The following is an 18,582-nucleotide window of genomic DNA, read 5'->3' on the forward strand; positions in this document are numbered from 1 at the left end:
TTGTGGCCATGGGGCTAGAGGGATAGAAAAGAAATCTACCGGGCCGTCCCAGCGCCAAACCTTTGCAATTCAAGAGTCTTAATCTTCGAAGTAAATAAATAACAGTCTGAGCCAGAGTGTAAAGTTTTGGTGGCCACGATGGAACTCTGACCTGAGAAAACCACTTATGTGGTCGCTGCTGCCATCCTTTGCAGTCTCTAACAGGACTGTTATCTATGCTCATTTTTTAAAGTGTATGTTTTATATATTTCTCAGAAAAGATCCCTATTCAGATATTTATGTGTCAGATACTGTGCTAAGCACAAAGTAGCCTATAGTCTAGACATACTTTCAAACAAGTATGTATAGTAGAATAAGACATTTCTTTTAAAAGATTATACACCAAATGTAGTGAGAATAAGGAAAAATGATTGGTCCTGATAGCCCCATGATCAACCAGTAATTGGATGAATTTCTAGAAGGACTCCCATGACTGAACATATACTCAAAGTTAAGATTTATTACAGCACAGGGGAAAGTGCAGACACAGCAGGAAAGAGATATTCTGATTAAGTATTCTGACAACCTAGTTCATAGTGGCCCACTGCTTCAGGTACACAGGATAGCATCATGATGCAGTAATTAAGTGAACATTCCGGTATTTTAGTTTACAGAGTGTGACCAAGGGTCATCACCATGGCTACAGACATCTGTGAAAACTTGAGTAAAATAGGTTTGCTGCATTACCTTTGCCCTGACAATGCACCAATTTGGAAAAGAGGTTTCTAGATAGGGAAATAAACAAATAAATAAATACAAGGAGGCATAACAGTTAAGAGTCTCTAGAGAACTACAAAACATTCAGTGTGCTCAAGCACACTGCACGGCACGGCAGTGAGGGAGATAGGAGGAGAAGGATTTGGGGAGAAAAGTAGAATGGCTGTATTCTGATCATCTCCCATTCACCCTAGAGGTGAAGGAACAGTCCTCCGCCCTAAACAATGCCAGATGGCCGGACACACCATGCTCAACACTGGGCAGATGAGATGGGTAGCTGTTTACCAGTCACATATACTCACAGCCTGGAGGGGGAGGGCACAGCATGGCACGCAAGTTGGCTAAGATCACACTCCCGAGTGACCAGCAAAGGCTGTGGGAGGTAAGCTTTGTAGCAGACAGAGAAGAGTGACCGCTGGCTTCCTCCAAAGGATGGAACTGGCTTATTTTCTTCCTTCCAGAACCAACAGAGAGGCGAAATCCATTAGGCTGAGGAGCTGGGATGCACCTGGTCTGATTGATAGAGAAATTAGCGAGGTAGAAAGCATATCCTATGAGAACAGGTGAATTCCCAGGACTGTTTAGGGCCCTGTAAGATTCAAAGATGCCAAAGGAGTCCTTGAAATTTTAGGTCTTCCAACATAATACCGAGCTGTGGAAGAAGAGATAAGGAAAGGGACAATCATAAGGAAGTTAATATGCAGTGCAAACAGCTTTCGATTTTATTCCTCTATGGGCAATAAGAAACTATCACCAAGTTTGATCAGAGGAGTAATATAATCAAATTTTCTAGCCAGAAACAAAAAATCTCTGCAGCTTTCAAGTTTATGGTCTGGTCTTTGATTGTGTCTTTGTTTTTTATTTGTTTTATCATAAACTATACAATAATGTCTTTTATAATGTATAGGGTTTTAAAAAATTATTTCTTCAACTTCAATTTCAACTTCAACATATACAGGCACAAGTAAGCGGACTAACCTATTGGAACTTGCAAACTTGATCACTTCAGAGAGAAGAGAAAATTATCCCTTCAGCCCGCTAAACCAGGAAGCCAATTCATCTGCCCACCTCCAAAAACATGCAGTTGAAATGATAGATGGATTGACTCCCCCGGCCCCAACCATCATTCACAGCCATAACCAGGCCCATATTAGCAACACATTTCTCGTCAATAATCATTAACTGTCCAAGGCTTTCATCATGATCTTCTGCTACAGATATCTGGGATATCTGTTTCTTAGGTATCCCCAGAAAGGACATTGACGCTTGAGGGGAAAGATCTTTGACACCAAGACACCAGTCATCCTCAAGAATTCTTTTGGCTGGAGATCCTTGCCAGTGATCTTCCTGAAGATTGTGTCTCCCTCCACTGGGTTGGGTGACTGAGCCTTGGCGATCTCCTCTTACCACTCAACCCAACACTAACCATGATGGTTTAGCCACCATCTTCCTGCTTCCAGAGAGAGAGGAAGAGAACAAGTCCATAATCAGATTTTTGCAGGATAAAGGAATCTTTGAGTTAAATAATACCCATATTAAAAATGATTGCAAAATTCAAAAATATATGTATTTGAGAAATTCAGCATGTTTTTATTGAGCTCCTACTATTTGCCAGATGTAATCCTGTGGATAGGGAAAAAAAGACTGTATAAAAGACTCCATTTCTGTGCTCCAGAAACTGCTAATTTAACATCACAAATGAGCCAAGAGGGCCAAAGCTCCCAAGGCCTGGGATTTTAGAAAATTAAGGTAATTCGACATGCGTATACTCGACATTATCCTCAAACAAGGTGCATGAGGTCACACAGATTCACTGATGAACTCAAAAACAGTCATCCAAAATGTTACTTGAAATCTCTATCACTTTATGGGGCCAAGCGCTCTACAAAACATTATAAACTCTATAAATATCTCGACCATACAAAGAATGATCTTATTGCAACACATTTTTGTGTTGAATCATCTATTAACTGTAAGAATTGTTAACAGTCGAAATTTTTGTAATCCTACTAGAGTGTTAATTTCTTAATATGTGGAAGCTTCAGATAACACTAATGACCTTGGACCATTCTATACCCCTCCTGAAACGCCAACCAAAGATTGCTATTCTTCTCCAAACAGATAGAGACACACGTGGGAAAGTGCTCTGATGTCACATTACAACAATCCAATAAGTCCCAGAGGAGTATGAGAAGTGGGCCCTGCAGGTATCCATGCAGGACAGCGAGAAAGAAAATGGTGCAGATGCTAAGACTTGCCTTCTGGGTGCGGTTTGCACAGTAACTGTTAGGAGGACCTTCCAAGGACCTAGAGTCTCAAAATAGTGAATGCGGACAATATTCAGTATTTTGGCAGCTTTCAGGTGCCATGAACAGCTTTTCTGCTCAGGAGTGGTAATGTCCATGACTTTTCTCCCCCTGGAGGACCCAAGACCGAAATAACTGTCAGTTCCTACCCTTCCTGAGTCCCGACTCGGTGGCCCCAAATAACCCTGATCATCTCATTTCCCTTTCTTCAATAGCGAGAAACGCGGGTGGCCGGCGTTTGACAACTCGGGACGGGTCGGAAAGTTCATTATACTTTCTAAGTTCTGCGGCAGAATGCCACAGCTGGGGACCACGTGGCCTAACGGATAAGGCGTCTGACTTCGGATCAGAAGATTGAGGGTTCGAATCCCTTCGTGGTTAGTCCTTTTTATGCGCTCTCCCAAACTGCTGTATTTCATGTGCTGGGAAGAATCGCTCGTTACCTGTTTTCCAAACCCGTTTCTTTTCTTCTACTCTAATTTTTTTTTAACTTTTTTTGTTTTTAATTTAAATTCTACTAGCCAACTTCTAGTACACCAGTAGTTTCATATGTCGTGTTCAATAATTTATCACTTACATATAACACCCAGTGCTCATCACATCAGGTGCCCTCCTTAATGCCCATCACAGGGCTACCCCATCCTTCCACCCAACTCCCCTCCAGCAACCCTCAGTTTGTTTCCTAGAGTTAAGAATCTCTCATGGTTTTTTCTCCTCTCTCATGACCTCCCACTCTGTTTTCCCTCCCTTCCCCGATGGTCCTCTGCCCTGTTTCTTATATTCCTCATATGAGTGAAACATATGATAATTGTCTTTCTCCGACTGACTTATTTCGCTCAGCATAATCCCCTCCAGTACCAACTCTAAAGAGGTCCTTCTCAAAGACCTGCGGAGAACCAGTGTCAAGACGCAAGACAGGCTGAGAGTCAAAACTGGAGCAAGGCCGTCCCAGAAACTGAGGGCTCCCAAGCTCTCCTCAAATTTGGATTTTAAGAGGCTGAGTTTCATTTTCACAGTTTCAAAGGAACTCAGGTCTGTAAAGCGACAGTTCTCTCAGATTTGCTGAGTCCCAGACCAAGGCCCGACCCCAGGGGCCAGGACAGTGGGAGCTTTTTGCTTCTCCTGTTTTCCTTCTTTTCCTTCACATTGGTCTTCTAGTCTGAGTCTGCACATCCTTGCAAGATCTGGCTGCTGAAGGCTGTGTTACTGGTTTTCACTCTTCCCCCGCCTTTTCCTTCTTAACCTCCCTTTTTCCTTTGCTTTTATTGCTGTCAAAAAAGGATGACAACAGCCCAGATTCAAACCTAAATTACAGAACAGAAAAACATAAAGTAATGAAAAGATCCCAGCTGTTTACAGAGTGTGTAGGCAAGCAGGAAAACAGAGAAGACAGCTGCACAAAATACACAAAGACACATTTTTGTGCCTAAATAGCTGAATTTAATAATTTGGGATGAAGAAAAAGTAATTTCCAATTCTTGACTTCATGGTGAAACACAGTTCCTTCAGATCACGTGAAGGATGCTTTCACTGGGTGAAGCAATGAATATTAAAACAAGGTAATAATTACATCTTCCTTTCCCCAGCCTCTTTTTTAGATGTCCGGTATGACTCTGGTTTTCCCTAGGCAGCTGTCATGTCCAAATTGTACAGAGTTGGGGCTTGAGCATTTGTTGCCACGCATTGAGATTTCTCAGACTAAAAACAATTGCTATGTGTTAATGTCATGTGAAGCCACTCACTGTCCCTTCCTCACAAAACGTACCATGTACACTAAGTATCCTTTTATAAACCAGAAAAAGGATATACTCTCGAAAGAACTGAAATCATGAAGACAGCAGATGTGTGTGAAGCAGGCTCAACAGTGCAAACATATTTAAAGGCCCAGCCTGACTCATATCTACTAATACCCCATTGATTGAAGTCAACCTCATGCCCCAGCCCATAGGCTAGGGCCAACACTCCACCTCTTGAAAAGCAATGGAGAAGTTACTAGACAAAGGGCTTGGATATAGGAAGGAATGAAAAACTGAGGCCAATACTTTGGTCATTTGAGGAGTCAATGCAGATTTACAAATTCTAGAAATCATTTATCCTTTCCTATTATCTTACACCTTATTGCATTTCATCTTAAAAATGAGTTCCCAAGTGTATGAATTACATGGATTTTGAGAAAGAGAAGAGCAGTGCCTGACACTCAGGGCCAGGTCTGACGCTCACAGCTCAGCCTTGGTGTTGCCAGGAGCTGGCCTGGCCCTCACAGCTAAGCCCTTGTCAATTCCTGTGGAACATAAATAATTTTAAATAATTTCAAAGGCAAGGCCATTCTGTGACCCCTAGGAAGCAAGATAAAAACAAAAACACTGTCCATGATCATATGTCCTACTTGGATCTTCTCATCTTCCACACAAGAATTATTAAAATAACCAACCAATCATAGAGTTACTGAGTCACTTGCTAGATCACTGTGATCTTTTGCCTCCCTTGTTGCAACAAGACAATATATCCAACTTTGTTCAACTATAGTGTGTCTCTCATAGTCTTTGGCAGAAGATCAATTATCTTGAATTTTGAAGCACTAAATATCACAGACATAAGGACAATGGACTGTTTTGTGATATCTTCCTTTCATCCATCGCCTAGCCAGGTTAAGGCGAGAGGGGTTAAAAAGTTGGAGAAAATATTTGCATGTCACAGGAGTGACAAAATTTTCCAGTTTGCCATATCTTAACATGCTATGTTTTGTTGAGATATGGGCTGTCTTGGGCCATGTGACAGTCTTAAATTTTTATTTAAGAATTTTAACAATATTTTCCATTGGGGGGGGGGGGTGCTGGGTGGCTCCGTGGGTTAAAGCCTCTGCCTTCAGCTCAGGTCATGATCATGAGGGGTCCCGGAATCGAGCCCCTCATTGGGCTCTCTGCTAGGCGGGGGAACCTGCTTCCCCCCCCCCCCCGTCTCTCTGCCTATTTGTGATCTCTGTCTGTCAAATAAATAAATAAAATCTTTAAAAAAAATTTTTTTTTCATTGTGATTTTTTTAACATTATATCATTTTTAGTGGTCTTCTTTTATTTAGGAGTTGTAAACCATCTTCAAACTATGTATATCATATAACCAGATATTGTTAGATAAAATTCAAAATCAGATATTGCTTCAAATTTCATGCTTTTGTAAGCCTCAATCTTCATGAGGCTTTGGATCATGACAAATGTTATTAGTTTGGTTTCTGCCTCCGTTTCCGCATCACCTGAGACAGGTGCTAGAGGGGGGTCGTTTTAGATACATCACCTCTACAGTCCCTTCGAATTTTGTGATCCCACGCTGTGTACCCGACCCCTTGCTCTAGTTCACAGTAAAGTGAAAAGAGGAGACAGGAGAGATTTTATGGGATTGTGTGCTCAAATTAAGATGTAACTGGCAGAAGAGGACCAAAGAAGGGAGAAACCAGTAGAGGCTGGAGCGCGTGTAAGAGATCTTTGATTTAAATTAATCCAACTGAAATACAAAAAAGGAGAATGGTGCCTTTCTTTGCGAATTCACCGGAAGAGTACCTAAGATCTGGGCCTTGCAAAAGGATTTTTTTTTTCTTGCCAGAAGGAGGCGCGAGCATCACCTGCGCGCCCACCACTCCTCGGAGGGCTGGACCGCCCCTGGGAGAGCTGAGGTCACGGTTGGGGGGCGGGAGACCCAAGCGGGCCGAGGGAAGCGCGTAGGGGAAACGCCGAGGGGCGCGGTACCTGCAGCCCCGGTGGGAACGCGGGCAGCAGGGGCCTGAGGGCCTCTTGCGCGAGCAGCTCAGTGGCGGGAGAAGTCGGAGAACTAGAAGTCCGGAACTAGGGTCTCAGGCCTACAGTGGAGACCCCGGGGGCGCCTTGAGCCCCCGCCGCGGGAGCAGATTCGGTGCGGCACTGCCAAGCAGGCCGTAGCCCCGGAAACCTCCGTAAAACGGTTAAAGAGGTAGGTTAGGTAGAGCAGTCTCGCCCGTTTTTGGCTTATTTCTCCACCCGCTTCCTGCAAAGCCCGCCGATGGTCTCGCTCACCAAGAGCTAAAACCTCACTCCACCGGCGCAACGGGGGAGCCGCCGACGAGGATGGGATTCGAACCCACGCGTGCAGAGCACAATGGATTAGCAGTCCATCGCCTTAACCACTCGGCCACCTCGTCACCTGCGGGGCAGGCCTCAGATAAGTTTTATGTAGCGATGCTAAGCACGGTTCCATGTTGCAATCTCCGTTGTTGATTATATGTTTTATTAATAAAGAAGACTTCTGTGCTTTCTGTAAGTGGCCTTCCTGCCTTGATAAAGGAAAAAAATAATAAAGAAGAGACTATAGTCCCGGGAAGGAGGGGTTTGGGGAGAGGGGAGTGGACCCGAGTAAAAACCAAATGCACTTCCTCAGGAAACCTGGCAGCCTCCGACGGAAGAATGGAGTTCATGGGTGCTTTGGTGTTAGAAATCAAATTGGTTTTCGTCACTCCTTTAGGCCATGGACGTTGAAAGCACCATGAAAAAAAAAAAAAATGAAAAAAAGAAAAAGAAAGCACCATGAAACGAGCTGTATTGTGCCTGTTATTGCAGGATCCTCCTCGGCAGGGTTCTCAGATGTCTGGTGTAGAGAACATCAGCGCTTCTTAGAAAGAGCCATCACCTCCCAGAAGTGCGAGCGAGGGACTGGTGAGGAGCCGGGGCTGGGAGGTGAAGGTCAGATCCACTGGAACTGGTCCCCAGTGTCAGACCAGAGATTTCGGGCTTTATTAAAGAATTTTAGGACCATCGGACAGAGTTTTGTTTTTGTTTCGACTTGTTTTGTTTGTTTTGTACAGGCAAATTTGATTTTAAAAAGATAATTTATTATTGTCATTTTTTTTATTATTATTATTGCCTATTTCAATGCCCTCCAGACAAAGACCACCAGGAACACACCTGCAGTTGGATTAAGTTGGGATTGTTGCTGCCGCAACTAGGAAGGGCACACACCTGGAGAGACCTTGGAGGATCTCAGTTAAAGGGGGAGTTTTAAGACTTTCTTAAATACAAACGTCCTTCTGTGTTTCACATATTATGCCATATTGTTAACCAAACACAACATTCTTTCATGATTAAAAAAACAAAACAAAACTCTCAACAAGTTTGATACAGAGAGAATGTACCTCAACATAATGAAGGTCATAGACAACCTTCCCATTGGATATAACTCAAATAATGAATTTATCCGAAATTGGATAACTACATGCAGAAATTGAAATTGGACTTCCATCTCACACCACTCACAGAAATTTACTCGAAATGGATTGAAGACAATCCACTTATAGTTAGAGTTATAAGATAAGAAACCGTAAAACTCCTAGAAGAAATCATGAGGGGGTTAGCTCATTGATGTTTATTTTGGCAACGATTTTTCAGATATGGCACCAAAAGAAAAAGAAATCAACAAGTGGGAAGTCTATCAAGCTAGAAAGCTTCAGCACAGCAACAAGAAATCAAGTTGATGAAAAAGTAAGCTGTGAAATGGGAGAAAATATTTGCAAACCACGTGTTGAGAAAGGAGTTAATATCCAAAATATACAGAGAGAACTCAGACAGCTTAGTAACGACCAAAAAAAATCCAGTTTAAAAATGGTCAGAGAACTATATCAATCTAGACTTGTTAGCCTCCTCCTTCAGTCTTCCAGCTCCTTTGGCTTCCAGGGGTCATTTGCATGGACCTTCCTTTCACAGAACAATGCTTCTCCAAAGAAAACATCTAAATGGCCTGCTCAACATCACCAGTAATCAGGGAAATGCAAGTCAAAAACACCATGAGCTATCATCTCATGTCTTTTACAATGCCTATCACCAAAACGTCAAGAGAGAAGAAGCGTTAGCAACTCCGTGGAGAAAGGGGACCCACGGTGCACTGTTGGTGGGAATGGAAATTGGGGCAGCCACTGTGCAAAACATTATGGCGGTTCCCCAAAAAATTAAAGACAGCAATCCCACTTCGGGGTTTTTATCCAGAGGAAATGAAAACAGGTTATCAAAGAGATATCTTTGCCATATTGTTGACCAAACACAAGATTCTTTCATGATATCAAAGAGATATCCAAGAAATATCCCATGCCGGGTGCAGCATTATTTACAATAGCCAAAACGCAGAAACACCAGTGTCAGTGAATGAATGGAGAAAGAGGAAGCTGTGCACACATACACATTAGTACTACAAGGATACGCAGAAACAGTGGAGTCTTACTCAACCGTAAGAAGGAACATGTCCTTTGTGACAATGTGGTTAGAACTTGAGGACATTATGCCCAGTGAGACAAGTCAGACACAGAAAGACAAATACTGCGTGGTCTCACTTCTATATAGAATCTTAAAAAACTGAACACTGAAATTTTAGAAATACAGAGTAGAAAAAAAAAAAAAATACAGAGTAGAATGGTGGTTACCGGGGTCTGGGCAGGGGGTGGAATTGGGGAGTTGGGGGGTCAAAGGGAACAAAACTTGCTGTGAGAAGATAAGTGACTTCTCGAGAGCTGATGCACAAGCTCGTGATTATAGTCAACAATATTACATTATATAAAGTGGTAAGACACCCTATCTTAAATATTCTCGTCACACAAAAAGGAAATGGTAATTCTGTGACACGATGAAGGTGTTACGCAATGCTGTGCAACATATAAAAGCATCAACACGCTGCACATCTCCCACAATGTTCTATGTCGATTATATCTCAAATTTGAAAAGAAAAAAAAAAAGGCGGGAGGGGTACTTATTGTAACATTTGTCTTCTGTTGGATGATTGAGGGAAGGGACAAGGAAGCCGGACTTTGTCCTGGGTCAGGAAGGGAGGGCATAATTCTGTGATTTCGTATCTTCATAAATTCTATCTTGAAAAAGGTAATAGAATGAAGCTAAATTTGGAACACTAGCGGTCCCTGGCTGCTTTTCTCTTTCTCATCTACGTTCAAGGTCATTAAACAAAAACAATAATAATAATAACTCTGCATGTGTGCGCGCACAGCTCTATGACGTGATCGGGATTCAAATTGCAGGCTCTAAGGAGGTACCAAGGAATGATTTAATAAATAGAAAATGTTAATTATCAAATCAATATAATAAATACCTGTAAACAGGTCAAAAAAAATACAGAGTTGTACTTGTTTTTAAGCTTAAGAGAGTGACAAATTCTAAAATGTTTCTGGAAAGAAAAAATGTATTTGGGTTTGGTGCTGTTAGAACTGGAAATGGTCAAAACCTATGACCAGCGTTAAACTGAAGAGTTCGTTGATTCTTTCATTGATTCAATCTTTCCAAGAATATTTATCAAGCTTCTCTTATGTGCCAGGCCCTGTTCTAAGTACAGGAACGAACACCATGCATAAAATCCCCTCTCCCGGTGAAAGTGAATTAGGCAGAAATAGGCAACAAATAATTAAAAACTCAAAACATACACTATGTCAGAAAGTAGCAAATGCCATGGAGTGGTAGCCAGATGAATACGGTGGTCAGGGAAAAATCAGCTCAGTGGGCCTCACTGCTTCTAGCACATTCGAATCCAGGAGGAACTTTGGGAAAATAGCCACGTCTGGGCATTACACTGTGAGATTCTGATTCACCTGTCAGGAGTGATATTAGAAGAGTGATAGTTGAACTCTTCGATGCTGGCTTAATTGTAAAGAAAGATAAAGGAAAACTATAAAAGCTAACACCTAGAAGTAATTTTCCCAATTGGGAGGTACTGGGAATTGCTCTTGATATAGCAATCACTGACAAAGCCTTAAATAAAATAAAAAGCTGCTTGCAAAGTATCAGTCATAGCAGAAAGCCATTCAGCTTCGGGATCTCTAGAGCCTTTGAAACCCAGGGTGGTAAATGTACTTTTTCTAAAATACCTTCCCTTCAGTGAGGGCTGGACCCAGGGACTTGCTCCTAACCTACAGAACACAGTAAATGTGATGGGATCTCACTCGCATGATTAGATTACAACAGATTGTGATTTCTGACTTTACCAAAACATTTGCACGGTTGCTTTCTCAGCTCACATGCTTTGACAAAACAAGCTGCCACGTTGGTAAGGTCCACGTGTCTGGACTCCAGCCAGCAACCAGCCCACAACTGAGGCCCTCAGTTCCACAACCTTTAAGCAACTGAATCCTGCCACACGCAACGTGACTCTGGAAATGGATCCTTCCCCAGCTGAGCTCTGAGATGACCCCAGTCTGGCCCGTACCTTGAAGGCCGATCACAAAAGACACCGAAGCAGAAAGACCCAGCTATGCTCACCCTGGAGATCCAGAGCAACTGTAAGGTGAAGAGCGTCTTGTTTGAAGTGTCAGTGCTGTGGTAATTCATGCCGGTCCTGCTGGTAATTACACATTGGATAGATAACCAGGAAACTCAGGAAGGCTGAAGGCCCAGAGAGCCTGTGGCTGGGAGGGAAGACCATTGAGAAGGTGGAGACACAAGGTACCCCAAGATTGTTAGATTTGAGTTCAGATGTCAATCATCCCACCAGGGAGCCGCTCTAGAAGAGTCTCTTTAAAAAAAGGCATGTGGAACCTGGATCCGAATTTTACCTCTGAGAAAAGTCCTCATGAACAGAATCAATCCAAAGAGCATTAATAGACATGTGCTGTTTAGTACTGCAGGCTGTGGTAAGCTGCACCATGGCTTCTAACAAAGGCCCAAATCCCAATCCCCAGAACATGTGAATACATTACCTTACCTTTATAGATGTGATTAAATTGAGGATTAAAATTAAGTTGAGATGAAGAGATTATCCTGGACTTTCTAAGGATACCCAGAGAAAGGTCAGAGTCAATAATAGGAAACATGACTGCAAAAGCAAGACGCGACACAGGGAAAAGTCCTCTAGAAGCTGAACATGGCAAGGACACAAGATTCTTCCCTGAAGTCCCCAGAAAACCTGCTGACATCTTGATTTCAGATTTCTGATCTCCAGAACTGTAAGAAAAGTAGACTGTGATCTTTGAGCCACTAAATTTGTGGTCATTTGCTACAGCCGCAGTAGGAAATTAATACATTATGTAAACGTTCTAATGTTCTAAAACATTACCATGACTTGGGCTTAGCTATGAGGAAGTTTGCAGGGCTTTTTCTAGAACGATGTTTAGAGGCCACTGGAGTTTCTGGGGGCTTTTCTTTTGCTGTCACTGAGAACACTGGAGAATATGCTTGAATGAAAGAGAGTCAAGAGAAGGAATTTAGGGTCCAATGTCTAGAGAGAGTGTTGATCACCACACATGGGACCTCTGTGACAACAGACCTTCAAGGGAAGACATGGATACTGTTGCATCCGGTCAGTAGATCTTCAAAGTGTGCGGGTGTAAATTCAATCGAAGACACATTAAAGGAGGGCCTCTGGTATGCAAACAGTGGAAACTCTCAAATGACAATGATGGTGGGGGTTTCTCTCCATGGTCGGGACATTTTCAGGTCTACAGAGGATGTGCATGAACCTCGTAGGAAGAAAAGTCACAGGTGGGGCCTGTGACATATGAACTCTTCATCACCAGAAGCACATAATTAACGCCCGTGGATCTGACTGACTTCAGACAAAAACAGGCACCAAGAGGGATTCTAAGGGGGCGGTGGGGGAATAGTCAGAGACAATTTTCTCTTGGCCAAGGACTCTATGTTGATTTGGTTGTGGATTTGGAAGTAAATGGCATGTGTAGAATTCCAGAAGGTGAGTAAACGAGTTAGAAGAACCACAGAAGGAAAACTGCCCATGGACGATGAGGTCCCAAAGAGATGTGGACTCAGATTACTGGGTTTAGAGCCCACAGTGCTCACCATAGACTCCTACACTAGATCTTAGCCAAAACGCCAAGAAGCAATCACCAAAGAGTCCTTTACCCAGGAGATTTCTGATGGAATTGTTATGCACATTCTTGCTCCTGGCCCTTACATTTTGAGGAGCTACAGGAGTAGAAAAGAAGGAAGGGTTTCTGGCACAAAAACTGTTAGGGCCTTAAGACTAAAGCAGATCAGATGGACTTTGGGATCCTGGGGAGTCAGTGTGAGTGCTCTTCAAGGACACAAAGGTGGTATAAAAAGGTCATTCTTCATAAAGTGAGAAGATAGTAAGAATTACAGAACGCTCTTTAGATGGAGAGAGCGTGAGTGGAAAGATCCTGCCCACACACAAGGATGCAATAGCGATTTGAAATATGGGGTGAGGTCACCAAAACCAGAGCAGGTCCCACCGAGATTTGAACTCGGATCGCTGGATTCAAAGTCCAGAGTGCTAACCATTACACCATGGGGCCACATTTTACTTGTTCCTGACGGAATATCTCTGAATATTCAATGCAGAGTTTTTCATTGTGTTCAGCACGCTGTGAACTATAGTAAGAATTTCTTAAATATTAATAGAAAATCTGCTGTATCCCAGAGAGCAAAGCAACTGGGGCGCACACGCATCAGGAGCTTCTCAAGGTCACGTTCATGTTAGAAACTAATGGAACCCGAACCCAGAACTGAGGTCTAGGGTGTGAAACAGTACTTAGGGCGTTCGGACGACAACCTGCTTCCTCTGCGAAGGAGGAGGGGCACAGGAGGACAGACGTAGAATTTCAGAAGAAAGCGCAGAAAACAGTGTCGCCTTGCAGTGTCGCCTCGCCGACCGTGATGCGCTTGTGAGGTGCGCAAGGGCTCAGGTGTTTCTGGCCAAGTCAAGGCGCAGGTGTAACTTAAGGGGGAAGGACACGAAAAGGTTGAGAGGTCCCACCGAGATTTGAACTCGGATCGCTGGATTCAAAGTCCAGAGTGCTAACCATTACACCATGGGGCCGCGAACAACCGTTCTCCCAGGCAAGCTTTTGGACGCTCTTTACAATGAGTGGCATGTGAGTGGCACTTGAGTACCTGTCTGGGACAGGTGGAGAAGGTTCACTGTCCCAGAATCCAAGGAGGCAATAAACTTGCTCCGCGGGGCGGGGGGGACCCAACAGAGCTCATCTTTGCCTGGAACTTTCCCCAGGGTCCACGAAGGGCTTAGTACCGCATTCTTGGAAAAATCTAAACTATGCATATACTAAATTCCTAACCTGGACAGTGAACATTTGCTACCTATGGGTTTATAGAAGAAACTGTCAACACCAAAAAATCTCTTAGGACATGTGAAGATGCAAGAAAAAATTTAAATATAACATGGGAATTTTCTAGTAATTTCAAGGATTAAGAACTTTCACATTTCTAAGTTATTTTTACTTTCTTCTTTTGGATTATCTTCATTCTGTAATGGATCGATTGCAAGTGTAATAAAAGAAATTTTTGTTACATTTACTCTCTTATTTATGTTGCATATACAGTATTGTGTATGTGTTAAGTTTTATACAGCAAAACAGCTTTTTTTTTTTTTTTTTAATGAGATTTAGCCAAGATCTGAAAACAGCTTTGAAAATTCTCTATCCTGTACTTCCTCTCTGCAATTCTGGCTTACTGAGTGGAATGATAGGAGGGACCCAGGAGGAGGAAAGATTGGAAATTTCTGTTTTGAGATATTGATTCCAAAACACCAAAGGTGCTCAGGAGTAGGATAGTAATGCCCTGCAGGAACGTCAAGCGGAAGAAGTAAGAGGCAAGCAAGGTTTCAGAAGTCAGACCCAAGCTGGATTTCAGATAAGGAAATAGAAAATTAAAGAAAGAATTAACCCTGGGCCTTTTTTTCAGCATCTTTATACAGTGGTCTCAGAAATGCCTAGTGTTTTCCCAAAATCATTTTCAAAAATATTCTTCACCCACTGCTACACTGAAGGACTAGACTGCCTGTTTACATTTCATGGGGAAATATAATAATACCCAGGAAAACGGTGTATATTATGCTATTTGGTGTGCTTTGCTCTTTCCGAAATTGGTCCAGCAGGTGTTAACACCTGGAAAGAAAACACTACTCCGTAGTCGGCAGGATTCGAACCTGCGCGGGGAAGACCCCAATGGATTTCAAGTCCATCGCCTTAACCACTCGGCCACGACTACACGACTGCTGACTGTTTGTCTGGATATATTCCCATGAGAAATAACACCTTTCCAGTTTACAAAATGACCTTTCTGTTGATTTCCATGACAACTGCTCTGGAGTACCTGCCATCACACTAAAAAGAACACGATTTTGAATATCGAGACGCTGGTAACAGACGTTATTACAAATTGTAACGCTTGCCTGACCTGCGAGATACCAAAGCGATTGCTAGGGTGGCACTCAGTCCCTAACAGGTGTAATGGCCCCCTAATCAGAGACTGAATTTCAACACACTAACCAGTCACACTGGAGAGATTTGCCTCTGTTAAAGACAGGAAACGGGATTTGCAACAAATTACCTTGGGGATTCTTACTCATCCAGAACGGGTCCACAGACCCTTTCTGATAGTGACCAACTTTATTCAATCCCTTTTTCGAAAATCTGCTTTTGAACCAAAAGAGTTACAAGAAGCATAGCAGAGGATGGTTTCGATCCATCGACCTCTGGGTTATGGGCCCAGCACGCTTCCGCTGCGCCACTCTGCTCACTCCGAGAGCACTACCTTTTTCCATATTTAAATTTCAAGAAGATAAGCTTTGGCGCCTTCTTAATTTTCTGGTTATTTTTCAGTGATCGCTGCCAAGACAATAAGGATACCTTGATCTCCGCTCCAATAGGATGATGTTTCGGCTCATTAGAAAACAAAATGCATGCCGATTGGCATAATTTCTGAAGGAGAAATTGCAAGAGGGTTAACTTTAATCTTTCTCAGCCATATTCGGATACAAGAAACACAGTTACCTCACAGTATTTTTAGTTTGTAATTTTTCAGGGAAAATATTTTTACCCCTGCCGTGGTTTATGAAAACGGAACGTTGCATTGGCCGGGAATCGAACCCGGGCCTCCCGCGTGGCAGGCGAGAATTCTACCACTGAACCACCAATGCCCCGCAAGCTAATGTCCTTTTATTTGTCCTCATAGCTACAGTTCCATGGTCTCTGCCTTATTAGTAAAACATTGATATGGTATGTTTTTTCTCCTGGATTCCTTAAATCCGATTAAACAAAAAGCTATACCGAAACACTCTGAGAAAATTTGTGACCTAGAAGAAAGGTGAAACTGACATGTGGCCCTTGGAGGCTTTTGAAGGTGAAAAACAAGTATAAATACCCAACATAAAAAACTGTCTTTCCTTCAAGACAATTATCATACGATCTCACTGATATGTGGAATTTGATAAACAAGGCAGAGGATCATAGGGGAAGAGAGGAAAAAAATGAAACAAGAAGAAACCAGAAATGGAGACAAACCATAAGAGACTCTTAATCTCAGGTAACAAACTGAGAGTTGCTGGAGGGTGGGAGGTAAGGATAGGGTGGCCGGGTGATGGACATTGGAAAGGGTATGTGCTATGCTGAGTGCTGTGAACTGTGTAAGACTGATGAATCACAGACCTATACCCCTGAAACAAACAATGCATTATATGTTAATAATATATATCTATATCTGTATATCTATAGATATCTGTATATCTATATCTCTATATCTATAGATATATCTATATCTCTATATCTATAGATATACAGATATCTATAGATATAGAGATATAGATATACAAAGTCTTTCTTTCTCCATCCCCTCCCCACCACCTTTAAATCATTAATGAAAACAACTCTGAAAATATCTCATTTTTATGATGCAAACCAATTCAGTTAACTAGTAGGTCACAGCACTCAATCCAAGTTTGAAACAATCTTATTTTGGAAAAAAAAACCTATTGTCATTCTGCTATGAGGACCCAAGCTTGGGCAAGGAAGGGATAGTCATCAGAAGTGAGAATAGTAAAGAAAATCCTGCTGAGGTCCATGTGGGGTCTTGGAATCAAAAGCCAAAGGAAGCCTGGAAATAAATAGGAATTATGGCCCCTGTTTTTAAGGACTTTTCAGTAGTTTGGAGAAAAAGCCAACACAGAAAAACATTAACGATCGATGTAAATTATCTTTACCGAAGTGAGTTTTGAGCTTGGGTTTCAGGGAGGTAACGAACTCCGAATCTGGATTATATGAAGCAGGTGAAAGCCAGGAGGTTTTTCACATGCCTCTATCTTGCTCTAGACTCTCTTTTCACCTCTTCTTCAGAACAGAGAACTTACAGTATTTACTTGGCAGCTGTGGTTAGGATGCTTTGAAGGGGAAGAATGGCAGGAAGCTACAGCAGCAAATTAAAAGGCTATCAATGTTGATCTTAAAAGAAGAATTTGGGCCATAAAGTAGGTTTCTCCAAATCCTAACAGAAGAAAACAGAACTGGACAGAATAAGGCATATAAATCACCTTGGTACTTCTGAGGGAAACCGTGTTGTTTTTCATTTCTTCTTCCCCATAAAAGGACACCTACAACTGACCCCAACGTGATTTGAACACACAACCTTCTGATCTGGAGTCAGATGCGCTACTGTTACACCACGAGGCCACAGTGAGAAGGAGCTAGGATTTAAATCCTAGTTAATGCTTTATCCTTTCCTTCAGGTTCTAAAGATTTGTCTTTTTATTGGTGGAGTTAATCATTTTTGTCCACTCTATCCATTACTTCTCTAATGCTTTGTTAAGAAAGAAAAGGAATTTAAAAAAAAAAAGGAAAAGAAAAGAAAAGAAAGGAATCGACCAGATTCAATATTGACGCAAAAACCCAAATGCTTCCTTTTGGGGGGAAAAAAAACTCAGTGTTTTCTCATGCTCAGTCTTTCCACTTATTAAAGTTCTTCTGTTTGGAGACAAATCCCATACTTATTGGGTTTAGATCCACAGTGAAATGAGAGTCATAATGGTTATACATTTTGCACTACTACTTTTCCTACAATTCACTAGACTCCTCCCTCTTCTGAAACAGGCCCCCAGCCCTGCCCAGCCCTGCAGTGCCCACTCTGGCCAGGCACCACCTCCCTCCTTTCTCAGCGTCTACCAGTTCCATACTCAACCTGCTGAAAAGCTCAGTCTCCAAAGTCAAGTTTAAATGACATCTCCTTGCAACTGATCAATCACTAAACCCTACCTGTGAAACGAATAATACACTGTATGTTAAGTAATCGAATTTAAATTTTTAAAAATAAAAATAAATAAATAACATCTCTTCCTAAAATTCTCACTTGCTCCTCTCAGTCAGAATGCGTGGGCCTTCTGGTCTGTATAGAAGGCCACGAGCGACAAGTCAGAGAAGGATCTCCCTCCAGCCTTGTGAGTCTCAGAAAGCGCTCCCTGGAACTGGAGCGTAACATCAGCGGGACACTTGTTAGAAATGTTCATCTTTGTCCGCACCCCAGAACCACCGAGTCAGAAGCTCTGGAGGTGGGCCCTGGAGGTCTATGTTTTAACAAGTTCTCCAGGCGATTGTGATTCAGGGGACGGTTTGAGCATGACTTCCCCAGCCTGGAGATGACATACTTTCCTGTCTCAAGAAAATAAATGTCCAGTCTTCTTCCAGGGTGTAGGAAGGGCAATGGATGAGTGGGCTCGGGCTTCTACAACTCAGGGCCACAGATTGGGTTCAG

At 42.5% G+C, this 18,582-nt stretch overlaps 7 non-coding genes and 1 pseudogene across 7 annotated transcripts; 1 reads left to right on the top strand and 7 right to left on the bottom strand.

Moving 5' to 3' along the window:
- Nucleotides 1–1,786: 1,786 nt before the first annotated feature.
- Nucleotides 1,787–11,400, bottom strand: LOC116589450 (annotated as a pseudogene).
- Nucleotides 3,371–3,443, top strand: TRNAR-UCG. Its single transcript has one exon. It is a non-coding gene; the product is annotated as a tRNA-Arg (tRNA).
- TRNAS-GCU lies at nucleotides 7,148–7,229 on the bottom strand. Its single transcript has one exon. It is a non-coding gene; the product is annotated as a tRNA-Ser (tRNA).
- A 1,868-nt stretch (nucleotides 11,401–13,268) lies between the features above and the next one.
- Nucleotides 13,269–13,340, bottom strand: TRNAQ-UUG. Its single transcript has one exon. It is a non-coding gene; the product is annotated as a tRNA-Gln (tRNA).
- Nucleotides 13,341–13,792: 452 nt separating this feature from the next.
- TRNAQ-UUG lies at nucleotides 13,793–13,864 on the bottom strand. The gene has a single exon. It is a non-coding gene; the product is annotated as a tRNA-Gln (tRNA).
- A 1,104-nt stretch (nucleotides 13,865–14,968) lies between these two features.
- Nucleotides 14,969–15,051, bottom strand: TRNAS-UGA. Its single transcript has one exon. It is a non-coding gene; the product is annotated as a tRNA-Ser (tRNA).
- Nucleotides 15,052–15,508: 457 nt separating this feature from the next.
- Nucleotides 15,509–15,580, bottom strand: TRNAM-CAU. The gene has a single exon. It is a non-coding gene; the product is annotated as a tRNA-Met (tRNA).
- Nucleotides 15,581–15,911: 331 nt separating this feature from the next.
- On the bottom strand, nucleotides 15,912–15,982 carry TRNAG-GCC. Its single transcript has one exon. It is a non-coding gene; the product is annotated as a tRNA-Gly (tRNA).
- Nucleotides 15,983–18,582: the final 2,600 nt, after the last annotated feature.

This window comes from Mustela erminea, chromosome 4, assembly GCF_009829155.1.
Source record: "Mustela erminea isolate mMusErm1 chromosome 4, mMusErm1.Pri, whole genome shotgun sequence".
Lineage (NCBI taxonomy): Eukaryota > Metazoa > Chordata > Mammalia > Carnivora > Mustelidae > Mustela > Mustela erminea.